A 12500-nucleotide genomic window follows, 5' to 3' on the forward strand; every position below is an offset into this window, starting at 1 on the left:
GTCACGTCTGGTCTATTTGCATGTATCACCCTATCTGTTCTGATACTATAGTCCCAAAGGACCTTTGCCTGATCGTTTTTTATCACTCCTTCAGGTTGGTGCTGATGTTTCTTGCACAGGCTCCAGTGGAGGGCTTTTGCCACTGAAACATGCCTCTTTTTGTACTGGTTCTGTGCAAGTGCCGGACATTCGCTTGCTATGTGGTTTATGGCTTCATTTTTCGTATTGCATTTCCTACATATGGGAGAGATGTTATTTATATTTATCGTTCTTTGAACATATCTGGTTCTTAGGGCCTGATCTTGTGCCGCTGTTATCATTCCTTCAGTTTCCTTTTTTAGCTCTCCCCTCCGTAGCCATTGCCATGTGTCATCACTGGCTAGTTCTTTAGTTTGTCTTATGTATTGTCCGTGCATTGGTTTATTGTGCCATTCCTCTGTTCTGTTTGTCATTCTCCTGTCTCTGTATATTTCTGGGTCTTCGGCTACTTTTATTAGTCCTTCTTCCCATGCACTCTTTAGCCACTCGTCTTCACTGGTTTTCAGATATTGCCCCAGTGCTCTGTTCTCAAAGTTGACGTAGTCCTCTATACTTAGTAGTCCTCTCCCTCCTTCCTTTCGTGTTATGTATAGTCTGCCCGTATTTGCTCTTGGGTGTAGTGCTTTGTGTATTGTCATATGTTTCCTAGTTTTCTGGTCTATGTTGCGGAGTTATGCCTTCGTTCATTCCACTATTCCTGCGCTGTATCTGATTACTGGCACTCCCCATGTGTTTATGGCTTTTATCATATTTCCTCCATTGAGTTTTGACTTGAGTATTGCCTTGAGTCTCTGCATATATTCTTTCCTGATCGTGTCCTTCATCTCTTGGTGTTTTATATCCCCTCCTCCCATTATTCCCGGGTATTTGTACCATGTCTCATCTGTGTTTGATGTTGCTCCCATCTGATAGCTTTATCCCTTTAGTCCTTGTTACTTTGCCCTTTTGTATGTTGACTAAGGCACATTGTTTCTATTCAAAACTCCATCCTGATGTCCCCAGATACAATCCTTACAGTCTGGATTAGGGTATCAATTTCCTTGATGCTCTTACCATACAGCTTGATGTCGTCCATGAACATCAGATGGGTTAATTCTGTGCTCTTTTCTTGAGTTGGTACCCGGCATCTATCTTCTGCAGTATTTTTGTCATGGGAATCATGGTTACTACGAAGAGTAGTGGGGACAGTGAGTCGCCCTGGAAGATCCCTCTCCTGATATTAACCTCTGCTGGTCTTATTCCAGAGCTTGTAATAATAATAATAATTATCAGCATTATTACTATTATTATTATTATTATTATTATTTTTTTTTTTTGCTCTATCACAGTCCTCCAATTCGACTGGGTGGTATTTATAGTGTGGGGTTCCAGGTTGCATCCTGCCTCCTTAGGAGTCCATCACTTTTCTTACTATGTGTGCTGTTTCTAGGATCACACTCTTCTGTATGAGTCCTGGAGCTACTTCAGCCTCTAGTTTTTCTAGATTCCTTTTCAGGGATCTTGGGATCGTGCCTAGTGCTCCTATGATTATGGGTACGATTTCCACTGGCATATCCCATATCCTTCTTATTTCTATTTTCAGATCTTGATACTTATCCATTTTTTCGCTCTCTTTCTCTTCAACTCTGGTGTCCCATGGTACTGCGACATCAATGAGTGATACTTTCTTCTTGACTTTGTCGATCAACGTCGTCTGGTCTGTTTGCACGTATCACCCTATCCGTTCTGATACCTTAGTCCCAGAGGATCTTTGCGTGATCGTTTTCTATCACTCCCTCAGGTTGGTGCTCGTACCACTTATTACTTCAAGGTAGCTGATGTTTCTTGCACAGGCTCTAGTGGAGGGCTTTTGCCACTGAATCATGCCTCTTTTTGTACTGGTTCTGTGCAAGTGCCGGGCATTCGCTTGCTATGTGGTTTATGGTTTCATTTTTCGTATTGCACTTCCTACATATGGGAGAGATGTTATTTCCGTCTATCGTTCTTTGAACATATCTGGTTCTTAGGGCCTGATCTTGTGCCGCTGTTATCATTCCTTCAGTTTCCTTCTTTAGCTCTTCCCTCTGTAGCCATTGCCATGTGTCATCGCTGGCTAGTTCTTTAGTCTGTCTCATGTATTGTCCGTGCATTGGTTTGTTGTGCCAGTCCTCTGTTCTGTCTGTCATTCTCCTGTCTCGGTATATTTCTGGGTCTTCATCTACTTTTATTAGTCCTTCTTCCCATGCACTCTTTAGCCACTCGTCTTCACTGGTTTTCGGATATTGTCCTCCTACTTAGTAGTCCTCTCCCTCCTTCCTTTCGTGTTATGTATAGTCTGACTGTATTTGCTCTTGGGTGTAGTGCTTTGTGTATTGTCATATGTTTCCTGGTTTTCTGATCTATGCTGCGGAGTTCTGCCTTCGTCCATTCCACTATTCCTGCGCTGTATCTGATTACTGGCACTGCCCATGTGTTTATGGCTTTTATCATATTTCCGGCGTTAGAGTTTTGACTTGAGTATTATTATTATTATTATTATTATTATTATTATTATTATTATTATTATTATTATTATTATTATTATTACTATTAAGAGGAATTTGACTCTTCAACATGTATTCTTAAATAATCTGGCTAAATTTTCCTTATCATTTTGTACTTCTTTACGTTAATTCCGGACAATAATTGGCCAATGTTCATTCTTTGGTAGAAGGAAATACAAGAAATGTGTATTTACAGCAATCTTTGTTCTCATTGTGATGGAGAAGGTAGTGAAATGTGGCCTGATAATCCCTTAGAGTGTTACTGTAGGCATCAACTAGATGGATTCTGAAATTGCCGTAAAAGTAAATTATACTACTACTACTACTACTACTACTACTAATAATAATAATAATAATAATAATAATAATAATGATAATTATCATCATCATCATCATCATTATTATTATTATTATTATTATTATTATTATTATTATTATTATTATTATTATTAGAGATGGACACATATCTTTATTAGTTCAAATGTTCTTCACATTAGCTCATACACAAACTCAAAACAAACTCATATTTATCAAACTCTTATCATTACAACTCAAGCTGGTCTGTAAAAACCACAGTTTGCATGAAACTTTTTTTAAAACTGTATTCGACATATTTTTCTCTAGTCGAACTGACGCAAATATAACCCAGAAAATGGAATGCAAATGGAGTTCTCTTCCTTCCCTTAAAGTTTCGGTCTTTTCATTGTCATCGTTGTCGAATGTATCTATTATATTTCGCTTGCGCAGAGCCATAACCGTCAGCCGTGTCCTTCAATCATTCGCTACACGTAAAACTGCAGAAGGTCCGCTATTCCGCACTCAGGAACATCGGTAAAATATTGTTTTTTTTAGCGGGCCGTTGGCCAGTCTCATTACCGAGGTCAAATCACCTTTTCAGCAAAAAATTTTCCGGCTCTGAAAACTCGCATTTACGTGGACGTTTATATAGACGTCGATTTTGAGGTTACGTTCTTGTTGTAATGTTATGGGCACTGTTTCTACTATTACATAACAGACGTATTTATAGGTTAGAAGGACGCAAAACATACGTTTAGTTTGAGATATTTTTTGGGTTGGGAAGAAAGTTTTATCTCGGGGATTCCTCTGGTTCTACAGGCTTCATCGTATTATGAGTGCAATTGGAATGGATAACGGTCTCTCTCTCTCTCTCTCTCTCTCTCTCTCTCTCTCTCTCTCTCTCTCTCTCCAAGACACACACACACACACACACACACACACACACACACACACACACACACACACACACACATATATATATATATATATATATATATATATATATATATATATATATATATAAAAGAATAATAAATTATTTTCATTTGGAATGGTACTGTATTTGAGAGACTGAGATGGCCATCATATTGGAAAATTATAAAGATTATATATTTTTACGTATATATATGTGTGTGTATACAGACACACACATATGTATAATATATACATATAATCATTACAATATCCCTATCAGAAGAATATCTCAGCCCAAGTAATACAGCAGAACTGAAACGAAAGTAATTCACTAATTCCCTCATACTTGGTTTAATGGGAACTCATCCTCTCTCCTTCCCTCCCTCCCTCCCTCATTCCTTTCCATCAGCCGATCATTCCACCCATTTCCCCTTCTTTCCTCAGTCTTTTTTCGTCAGTGTCACTTTTCCCCCGAACGAGTGAGGGTGATTAGCCTTCGACGTTTCGGCAAATACCAGGAAATTGGCCCAAGCTGGTCAAAGGAGAAATTGGTTGTGGGATATCCGATGTCCGGGAGTTTCCAGAGATTGTTGTCATTTGTTTCGCCAAAACGACAGATTTATTTTCTGTCATGGTGTTCTTATCTTCAAACACATACTATATATTTCCTGTTATGGTGTTATAATCATCAAACACATATACCATATTTTCCTGCTATAGTGTTCTAATATACAAACATATATACCATATATATGCTGTTATAGTGTTCTATTATACAAACGTATATACCATATTTCCTTTTATAATGTTCTAAATACAGCCACATATACCATATATTTCCTGTAATAATATTCATATTTTCAAACATATCTACAACATGGACGCAAAACGCAGAGATAAAAAAATAAAAATCTAATTCTTATAGTATTGAAGCTGAAATGCCTTGAGTTACATATTGAGTATATAAAAGTCAATATTCTCAACGAATTAGTCTGAATCTGAAATAATCGGATTAAGACTCCAAAGGACGAGGAAATATCAAACAAGAAGGTTTGCTTTTATTCAGCAAGGTTACAAGTTTAATTTGTTTAATATAATTGCAAAACTTTTAAACTATACCTTGTATAGCTACACGCAGAAGACATCATGAAAATAATTTTATTATGACTTGAAGGAGAGAGAGAGAGAGAGAGAGAGAGAGAGAGAGAGAGAGAGAGAGAGAGAGAGAGAGAGAGAGAGATAGCAAACCTTAGGTTGGCGAAGCCTCCATACGTCATGGGAATTCTTTTGTTTTTATTTTGTATCTTTTGCTGTCTCATTAGCAAACCAAGATCTTGTAGCGAAATCCAGTCCATTGAACTATATAGCCTTTGCAGTTATTAGTATATTATAAAAGATATTATTTTGAATAGATTTGTGGTATTTATACTTTAACAACTTGACGGCACTGTTGCATATATGTTTATGTTGCCCCAACTGCCAAAAAAAAAAAAAAAAAAAAGCCAACAACAACAAAGTAGCTTGTAGACTTACTCACAGTGTAATCAAAAATAACCCATCCTCTGAAAAGGCTACGAGAACCAACTCATTCCTTTTCGAGTAAAATGCATGACCTCGTATTCCTTCGTCCTTGTCCGTCAGATCTAGTATATACTCCTAATACGACGCCTGCAAAACCAAACTCACAACCCTTGGCAATAGCACTCAGTCACACACTTAGCACGAAATTCCAGCGACATTTTCCGTAATCGTAAACTGCTACGTTGCGCAAAAGTTCTCCCTTGAAATGTTCGTCTGAATGTTCGCTTCCATTTCGTGTCCCAGGAATTTTAATCACCTTCGGATGCAATGGAGTTTCTTTTTAGAATTTCTTCTCCTCTCTCTCTCTCTTTTTTTTCCAAACGTCGTGTGGTGGTGTTTCTAAGGACAGGCGAGAATGACCTTTGCTTGGCTGGGTTTCAAGGGTTATTTTTCCCTGCGCTTGCTAGAACGTTTTTGGCTGCTTGTCGGAAGGACATGTGCTGAATCGTTCGTGTTTTGGTTTTCTTAAGACGCGAGAGTGAAAAATGTTTGGAATTATACATAATTGCATAATGTTCCCAACATTTTCTTTTTTTTAAGCTAAGCCAGCTTTTTTTTTATTGTTACTAATGACTCAGGCATCTGTACGAGACAGAAGTGAGTTGTAAGAGTAGGTCTCTCTATCCAACTGACTTTCATAGATTTAATTTACATTTTTTAAAATTTTTCTTAAAAACGTTGACCGAAATAAGTTTGTAATTTTAGCAAGTGTTGAAGAAGAAGGTCACCTACCCTCAGACATACATACTTACACACGCAAACATACACACACACACACACACACACACACACACACACACACATATATATATATATATATATATATATATATATATATATATATATATATGCGTGTGTGTGTGTGTGCGTACGAACATATAATTCAGCAATTGTCCGAAGAATCACTGATGTTACCAATTTAATATTCTTTAGAATAAGCATTATTTGGAGCAGCCACTTTATTGCAATTAAAAAACAAGTTTACATATTTCATTTTCCTATGAAATTTTTAAATAGTCTTTTTGTAGCGTAAACAAATCTACATTCTCCTTTGCTAAACCTCTTTCGTTATAGTGAATTTCTCTCTCTCTCTCTCTCTCTCTCTCTCTCTCTCTCTCTCTCTCTCTCTCTCTCTCTCTTTCCTCTTATGGAACTGTTCGGTCCTAACGCAAACCAACCCCCGATTTTTTACGCAGTAAAAGGGAGAACTGTACCAAACTAATTGAAGCCAAACCCTCTGTCATGGGACTTCTTTGATTTGATTATTTATCATCAGGAGCAAGAGCTGCTTCGTATGAAATTCCTTTATTCGTTTTAAGAAATATTTTCTAGAGATTCTAAGCATTTATATTCTTTGTATAATTTCAAACCTTGAATTCAGTTTAGCAGAATGGGGTAAAAACTCTCTTGTTAGTAACATACAGTGAATTTATGTCATTTTCTAGAAATTGGACTTTGGTGATAAGCTTATTTCCGAGCAAGTTTCGAAGAGGATGACTCATACACGCAAATGAAAATGCTGAGAGAGAGAGAGAGAGAGAGAGAGAGAGAGAGAGAGAGAGAGAGAACATTTCTCTTCTCCAAATTAAGGAACTATTTGCAACTGCATTCACAGATCGTTTTCATAGAACGCAATACCAGAGAGAGAGAGAGAGAGAGAGAGAGAGAGAGAGAGAGAGAGAGAGAGAGAAAGAGAGAGGCAATAATGCTGTTTTAATCTGCATTCTCCAATGACGTTTTCATTAGAGCGGGGAAAAAAAAAAAAGAAAGAAAAAAAAACCTTCTCCCCTCGAACCTATAACCAAAAACAAACAGGTCAATGGGCCATGAGGAGACAGGAATGACCTCATGTCTGGACATACGATATTGCTTCCGCCGCAATACGTCCCATGACTCGCATTTCGAGAGCCTGGTCGTATTATAAAGCTTCAAATAGGTTTTTTTTTTTTTTTGTTTTTTTTTTTTGAACGGGGTGTGTGTGTTTTATTGTGGCGTAGATATATATATATATATATATATATATATATATATATATATATATATATATATATATTTAGGTATTTCTAGATTTATTTTTATTTCATGTTGATTGATCTACTTATTTATATATAAACATATTGAAGAGAGAGAGAGAAGAGCGAGAGCGAGAGAGAGAATACGAGAGAGAGAGAGAGAGGAGAGAGCTGAGAGATAGTCTTTTATTTGGTTGTAGATTTATCCACTACCATATTATATGAGTACACACACACACACACACATATATATATATATATATATATATATACTATATATTATATATATATTTATATATATATATATAGATGTTATATATATAGATATAGAGAGAGAGAGAGAGAGAGAGAGAGAGAGAGAGAGAGAGAGATTTATGGTTTTTTTGTTTGATTGTAGATATATTCAGTTAAATATTACATGGGTATATTAAGGTATTAAGGGAAGTCTAATTGGGTTGTTAGCTTATGCCGTCCGAATGAACTGGATAATTGATAGCAATATTTTTTATGCCCCCCCCTCTCTCTCTCTCTCTCTCTCTCTCTCTCTCTCTTACATACTGGCTTACTTTACGTTCACTAACTCTTCGTAATCAGTATCTACCAAAATATTTCTTATCTACTCTTTATTCTGACTGAGAAACTCTCAGTTGCGTATGGATAGTATTCAAAGCCTTTGCTAGCGTTAATCTTCGTCACCTTATCTTGTTCTCCCCCCTAAAATTACCTCAAATCTTAACAATAGCATTTTCTCTCTTGTGAAACAGAGCTCGATATACATCATAATGATGCGTTTCGTATATTCTGCTCACTGCAAAAAATTTGGATTGGTGGCAAAGTTATTGATTGTCCTCAGTCTGCTCCTCCGTCGTTAACATTTTATTACTAGGGTCCTGTCAAAGATTTAACTTGGGCTGGCAGAACTGTCCAGTGAAATTGTAAGAACTGGGAAAAATAAATGTCCTGTCTCATGCTTGAGAAAGTTTAAGATGTTCAATGGCCCTTCTAAAGTCTCAGGCTTTCTAATGAGCTATCAGTCCGTTATCCTCTTAAGATGAGACAGCTAATTAGCTCTCTCTCTCTCTCTCTCTCTCTCTCTCTCTCTCTCTCTCTCTCTCTCTCTCTCTGATGTTGCCTAGAAGCGTTATTGTCGGAGGGTTTCAAATATTTTGAGTTATCTTTGTTTTAATATTTCAATGTCACTCAAATACCCGGGCCCTCTCTCTCTCTCTGTCTCTCTCTCTCTGTCTGTCTCTCTGTCTGTCTCTCTCTCTCTCTCTCTCTCTAGCTCACATTTTTTTATTCTTAGTTTGGCCACCTATAATAATTGTTTTGGCATTTCATATATCTTTAGCTTTACCATCTGCTATGCCTCGCTATTGCATTCCATAGATCCTTACTGCAATGCCATAATTTTGCATCCCACAAAACTCTAGTTAGCCCATATATATAATGCCTAGTTTTTTTTCATAAATATTAAGTTTACTTCCCTGTTATGCCTTTCTCCATTAATCGTTAGTTTTTTTTAGTAAGAAGATTAAAATCACGTTTCTTAAACATATCTTGAAAAGATCAAATTTGCTGACTGTTCCCGTTTTCTTTCAAGTCGTGACTTAATTTTTTTCCAACAGATTGACGAGGGTAATCTTTTATCTACCATCCGTTTGATTTCATCTTGTCTTTAACAGCATAATGAGCACGGCAATGAATCCAAAATAACAAGAACCTGATATTAAAAACATTCATTGAACTCCATTACCAAAAAGAAGAAGAAGAAAGGTAAAAGGACACAGAAACATTTGAGAAAGGATCTCCCCCATTTGCTTGCGCCCTTCAACCTCTCATCCTGCACCTCCATTTGTTTCCTTCGATTCTGGAGTTGATAAAGGCTTTCTGTTGTCCAGGCTGACAGCCACCCCTTTCCTGAGAGAGAGAGAGAGAGAGAGCGAGAGAGAGAGAGAGAGAGAGAGAGAGAGAGAGAGAGAGAGAGAGAGAGGTGTCTGCATTCCTTCTGAACGATTGATTTCACTTCAGTGTTTGAGACGAGATCCTGCTGCCAGAAATCAAACGATTTTGGTGTTTTTGCTTTTCCTTCAGCTAATCTTTTTTATTTCTCGAATTCACTGCTTTATTCAACAGTTTCATTGTAGATATCAAGCAAGTGTTTCAGGAGAGGGTCATTATTAAAGTCTCATTAAGGACAAGGATAAAATCCTTGATGAAAAATATCCTATAGGAGCTAAAGATTTCATATTGAATAAAAAGAGTTTACCTTCTGATTCTGTAACATATTATTCACATTGACAGAAAGGATGTCCTGTGGACGGAATATATATACCAGCCCGTCGTTAGACTGAAGATGTTGTTTTATTTTATTAAACGGTTGGGGATTTTATTCAGTATCGTGAGCTGTTGACGAGCGTGTAGAAGTTCATCATGAATTGCTTTTTATAAAAAGGTGATAAGATAAAATATCTGTCCAGTCACTAACTTGAATACTTTATTCTTCAACCCTGCTTGAACTAAAGGCCTTAGATGGTCTGGTTCTTCGTCTTTCACGCGTGGAAAATCAGCTAATCAGCTCTGCAGCCCCCTAATTTTGATGGGTTCTCTCTGTTTGTCTGTCTGTCTGTCTGTCTGTCTGTTTATGTTAGGATTATTTTACTATCTGCCAAAAAACCGCATTCCCATCTATTTATTTATTGATTTATTCAGTCATTTTGCTCATCAACTTTCCCATATGATATCAGCCCTTTACACCATCTCAGAGAGAGAGAGAGAGAGAGAGAGAGAGAGAGAGAGAGAGAGAGAGAGAGAGAGAGAGAGAGAATGGACTGAAGAACAACTACATACATAATCACCACCCAGGCAGCTAGCAGCTGCCGATGGACGCTCGCTTGATAAAGAAAAATAAAACAGCATTATTCACTCACAGAAAACGCCCCCGTTCTTTCCTATATTTCCTCGGCTTCCTTGTCATTTGAAAAGACCTCTCAGAAACTCCCCTTTAGGGAACACTACGTCAAATCATTCCAGAGGACTTTGACCCTTACGGACGGACGGGGAATTTCGATCGTGTCGAAAATTCCTGGCGAATGGAAGCGCATGATTGGTTGCTCGCGCTGCCAATGGGAATAAGACGAGAGAGAGAGAGAGATCTGCATTCCTTACTTATTAAATCTCCGAGTGAAAAGCTCGATATTGCGGCAAAGGAAACTCGCGGAAGAGAGAATAAACCTTCCGTTTAAGTGGTCCAGCAAGAATGAAAGGTCTGATGGATTCCCTGATGGGTTTATGGAAGAATGTTCCCGAAGGAAGAGGATGTTCCGGAACTTCTTCCTGGAACTTTCAGGACACTGTGAGTCTGTCTTCATTCTCACTTTTTCAATCCGTTAGGAAACGGGTAACACCCCCCCCCCCTTTTTTTAAATCCATAGTTCATTTTGGAAACGGTGAATTTTCATTCTATCACATATCACTCACTAGGAATCAGTGATTTTTTAAATCTGTGATTTATTGGGAAATAGTGAAAGTTTCTTTTTTCAAGCTCTAATTCACTGGGAAACATTAACGTTCTTTTTTAAAGCTCCAATTCATGGAGAAATAATGATCTTTTCTTTTTTAAAATCCATAATTCATTGGGAACCAGTAAGTTTTCATTTGTATAAATCTGTAACTCTTCAGAAAACAATGATCTGTTCTCTTTTTCAATCTATAATTCATAAGGAAACAGTGATTTTTTAACAAATCCCTAATTTATTGGGAAACAGTGATCTGAATTCAATTTTAAAATTCATTGGGAAATAGCGATCTATATCTCAATCAAATCATTGGGAAAATTGTTGAATCTTATCTCTTAATTCGGGACAATTCATTGGGAATTACTAATCTAAATCTAATTCTATAATTCATGGGAAAGGGAAACAAGTCTTCTAATTTAATTCTATAATTCATTGGGAACCAATGAGTTAATTTAATTTTATATTTCACTGGGAACAATGAATTAATTTACTTCTATATTTCATTGGGAACAATGAGTTAATGTAATTCTATAATTCCTTGAGAATTAGTAACCTAAATCTAATTCTATAATTCATTGGGAAACAGTGTTCTAAATTTAATTCTATAATTCATTGGGAACCAATGATTTAATTTAATTTTATATTTCACTGGGAACAATGAATTAATTTAATTCTATATTTCATTGGGAATAATGAGTTAATGTAATTCTATAATTCATTGGGAAACAATGAATTAACTTAGTTCTATAATTTATTGGGGAACGATGAATTAATTTAATTCTATAATTCATTGGGAACAATTAATTAAATTAATTCTATAATTCATTTGGGAACAAAGAATTAATTTAATTCTATAATTCATTGGGGAACAATGAAATATATTAATTCTAAAATTAATTAGGAAACAATGAATTAATTTAATTCTATAATTCATTGGGAACAATGAATTAATTTAATTCTATAATTCACTGGGGATCAATGAATTAATTTAATTCTATAATTCATTGGAGAACAATGAATTATTTTAATTCTAAAATTAATTGGGAAACAATGAATTAATTTAATTCTATAATTCATTGGGAATCAGTGATCTAAATTTAATTCTATATTTTATTGGGAAACAGTTATACCTTTTTTTTGAAGCATTAATCTAGTTTAGTATATTTATTAAGTTCGACAAGTACTATATATATTACGGCGTCGTCCTCATTGCTAAGCCACCTTCAGAGGGCTGGTACAAAGTGGTAGAAATTCATAATATATCTGGCAGCAGGAGAGTGCATCCGAACATATAAACGCTTTGAAAACAAGATGCCTTTGTACCTGACAGGTGTTTGTAGGAAGATTCATACCTTAATTAGTGACAGGTCAGGTTTTATAAAATCATCAGATTTATAACTCCTTGCATATTTGTTTCGAGATTAGTGTGTCGAGTATATACATGCCATGAATAATAGAAAATTCTTGTTTAAAATTAGACTCAATGGAGTTTCTTTCCAGTGCATTGTTAGAAAAAACTATTTTGCTTAAACAGTTGATTGTAGGATTGTTTTCTCTTAAACGTAAGAAAATTCCGAGTTTATACATACCATTACTGATATGCATGTTCTAAGAGA

The sequence above is a fragment of the Macrobrachium nipponense genome, chromosome 4 (genome assembly GCF_015104395.2).
Source record: "Macrobrachium nipponense isolate FS-2020 chromosome 4, ASM1510439v2, whole genome shotgun sequence".
In the NCBI taxonomy this organism is placed as follows: Eukaryota; Metazoa; Arthropoda; class Malacostraca; order Decapoda; family Palaemonidae; genus Macrobrachium; species Macrobrachium nipponense.